We start from the raw sequence: 4191 nt of genomic DNA on the forward strand, positions 1-4191 counted from the left end.
GAAGAGGGAGACTTTTATCTAACCTGACTTAAAGAAGGAACAAGTAGTCAAAAGAGTAATAGGGTTTGTTCAAATTTTAAAAACTGTCATTTACTAGCTGTGTGGCCTTAAGCAAGTTACTTGACTTCTCTGTACCTCAGTTGTCTTCATCTATGAAAATGCAGATAATAAAACCTACTTGGTGAGGATCAAATGAGATAATATATAAATATCACGCATTATTGTGCTTGGCACAGAAGAGAAACTTTTTATAAAAGTTAAGAAAAATTTTCCAAACTTGGGGGAAAAAATAAAAAAGATAATTATGTGATCCTCTACTGTCCTGTTAAGAGCATTTTTAAACAAATCAGCCTCAGAGTTATCTGACTTTGTAGGAGAATGTAAGTGTATTGGCATAACTAATTAGCGTGCAAACATTTCACAACTTAAAAAACTGTTTATGTATAGTTGGTTGAATAGTTTCCCCCCAAAATTCATGTCCACTTGGAACCTCAGAATGTGACCTTATTTGGAAATAGGGTCCTTACGGATGTAGTTAGTTAAGGATCCCAAGATTCAGTCATCCTGGATTTAGGGTGACTGGTGTTCTTCCAAGAGGAGAAGAAACAGAGATAAAGAGGGAAGAGGCCATGTGAAAATGGAGGCAGAAATTGGAGTTACGCTGTCACAAGCTAAGGAATACCAAGGATGGCTGCTAGAAGCAAGCACTAACTTGCCTTGCCTACGAAAAGGCAAGAAAAGATTATTTTCTAGACCCTTCAGAGGGAGCATGGCTCTGCCAGCACCTTGATTTCAGACTTCTAACCTCAAGAACTGTGAGAAAAAATGTAACGTGTTGTTTTAAGCCACAGTGTTTATGGTAACTTGTTACAGCAGCCCTAGGAAACTAATAGAGTATGATTATCTTACTTTCTGTTTAGTAGAGAAGAAAACCCCAACAGTTATTCCCCTATGAGACATGAATCAGTTTTGTTTCAAATTTGGTGATCTTATCTCAGCATTCCTTTTTTTATTTCTACCAACTAAAAAGACAAAAACAAAAATGAAACCCCAGTTTCTCCTATTCTCTTTTGAAGCCATTCTGTCATGCCACTGGCATCTTCATTAATACATTAAGTAAAAGTTGATATATGCTTACATTCTGTATGAGAATCATGATTTTAATATTTTAAGAATTACACTGTGACGAAGTACACATTGATAACTAATGATGATGATAATGTTAGAGATGGTCATGAGGCTGAAGAAGATAGAGATGATGATGATTCATCATTTTTCCCATCCTGGCAAGCTTTCACGTGGGACAGAAGAGAGGGCATTACTCTTATGCTCCTGAGCCAGCCCAGGCATTGGCACACACAACAGGCAATGTGAGAGCTCTTCAAGCCACCAAGGATGGTGTGTAGAAACTGAGCTCTGTGGTGGCCTAGAGGGTATTGTCTCTCTGATTTTAGGAAAAGAATACCTTAAGTTCCCACCAGCAGCCTTTTAAAGAGCCCTGTCAGAAAGAGGTCCCTCCCCATGAAGCCCAATCCACATTTGAGTCAAATGCTCACTCTTGGGTCTGGAGTAACCCAAAGAGACTTCAGGGGAAGTCCAACCTGATTCTGTGGTGGGTTTTGTGGGGGATAATTCAATGTACACAGTTTCCATTTTCCACACATGCAGATGCTCTTTTATGTGAATACTTGTAGTCTTAAATACAAATTTTATTATAGTTGACACCCATTTTTTTTTCTCTCAGAACACAGAATTTTGAAAAATATGATTTTATCATCCTAATCAATGAGGAAATGATTCAATTCTCAAAAATTCTAATATAGGATAAATTTGCCACTATGGAAGAGTTCTTATAATTTTTGTGACAAGCTATATATTTTTTTCTCCTGAAAGGAAACAAAAACAAATGAATAGATTCAGAAAAATAGTAAAACAATTATTTTATTCTGTGTCCTTTTGGCCTCCAAAACCACATCTTGCTGAATCATGATTGGTTTGGAAAGAGGGAAATATGCAGGATAATAACCCCAGAAAGAAAGAGGATTATGGCAGGAATCTGTCATTCTCACAGCTGGTCAGTGTTGAGTCTCCCATTCTATCCCATTGCCCGGTGGTTTCTTTAACCCTCCTGAAAGCAATCTATGCTGATTACCTAAGAAATGGGGATGTCCATCTTCCTCTGCTTCATTTGTAAACTAAATAGATGGTTTTCAGTTGTGGATCACCCAGTGAAAAGCATCTTGTCTATTTCAAAGCAATTAAGAGTGGTAATTGCTCCAGAGCCACTTTTTCCCTCTTCATTTCTCACTGAGAGAGGCCAGCAGTGTGACCTTCCTGCCTGTGCCCTCCACCGTGTCTCTGAGAGCTCAAAGCAGGGAAAGCAACACCCCAGGGACACGCTCCATTTTGACAGCAATTTTCTCACTTGTGCTCCCCTTGCTGCAGGCTAAATCCCCCATCAGATCAATAGCCCCCAAATGACAGTCTCAGAGGTGTGGGATAGGGTGTCAGCAGCAGGGGTTGGAGCTGGGGGCACTGAACTGAACATCAGACACAGAACAAGAGGCCTTGGTTCTGTTTTCAGCTCTGGTGGAAACTTAAGCAGGCCATTTACCCCTCTGCATCCACGGGCTCTCATCTGATCTATTTTAACATTTCTTTTGCTAATGTCTTAGGATAGAGGTCTTTCCAGATACACATACATATTTTAATAATCTAAATGAAAATTTTAAAAATTATAATAGATCCAAATGGTGGAATGTAATGTAGCCATTAAAAATAATGTTCATGAAAGATTTTTACGGACAGAGAAATGCTTGCAACATAATATTAAGTGAGCAAAGCTAAGCCAGAACTTGTTTTACATTATGCTCAATATATACTGAGAAGGAAATACATCAAAATGTTATTAAGTGGCTGCATCTGGTCAACTACTTTTTCTTCTTCTTTACACTTTTCTGAATTTTCCACAGAGAAAAGGAATGATTTTATTATTTGCCAAATAGTTACTGAATAATATATTTTTATATATGTGAAACAGCTACAGTGGAAGTGTCTTAAAATTTATTCCTCTCTTAGCCATCTGTAAATCTCCTACTATCTCTTTGTCCTACCTTTCTACCCAAACTGGGAGGTTCAAACTAGGTTCCCCAAAGAAATACTTTTCTTGAATGTTACCTGTACAGAAAACCTATACTTTGACTCTTATAGAAGTACTAAGAGAGAGAAGATATGTTCTCTATTCTCAAAAAAACCAAAAGAAAGATTTTGACCACCACAATGCATACAAGAGAAATCATATCCTCTGATGGCTTTATATCCAACCTCAGTGACTTTAAATCCTACTTGAAAAGAGATCTTTCTCTCTCTGTAATTCCAACTTTTAAAAGCTTAAAATGGTGATGAACCTGTTATCTCTCAATATTCTACCCCTGCCTTTATTCATTCCCAAACTTTCCTCAGTTGATAGCGGTTGATGGCTAAAACACCATAGAGCTAATTCATACCCTAACAACATTCTGTGGCAATGCTGTAGAGTATGATCTACCAATATTTCACAAGATATGTGACCGTAGGAGGGTGGGGCTAAGATTCCTGGGTCAACTTTCCAGATCAATTTTAGTTGGGAAACAACGAAATTAAATAGATTCCTTTATTGCCAACCTTCTGAAGGCCATGAATATGTTAATGTGTATTGTTCATATGGAGAGTGAATACTGTATCCAGCATTTCCCCAACACAGGTAACCACAGAAATTTTTTTGCTTCTGTTGAGACTCTAACATTCTGAGGGGAACAGTTTTGGAAGTACTTCTCTAAAGGGTTGAATCAATTTGCGAGGTTTGACAGATGAGACCAAAATGGACCACCCCATGACATGCAATTCAACATGTCATACCAATTCATTTTGAATCTAGCTGCCTGGCCTACAGCATTCTATTGAGTGGTCAGTGGTGGGTGGTGAAATGTCAGGCAACAGACCGAGGAGAAAGGAAAGCCTCTGCCTCTCCCATTGTTTTATGTAGTCATGAGAACTGCTGTTGATGGGGGAACTCAGTGAACTTAATCTTTCCTGGAAGGACCCTGGAGACCCCATCTTGCATAACCTAATTTTTAATGTCCCAGCCTCTCTCCTCTCCTAGCTGCAAGGATCATGGCAAAACTGCTTTGAACTGAGAATTACTGGCCTCTT

The sequence above is a fragment of the Leucopleurus acutus genome (genome assembly GCF_964270905.1).
Source record: "Leucopleurus acutus genome assembly, chromosome: 14".
Classification (NCBI taxonomy): Eukaryota; Metazoa; Chordata; class Mammalia; order Artiodactyla; family Delphinidae; genus Leucopleurus; species Leucopleurus acutus.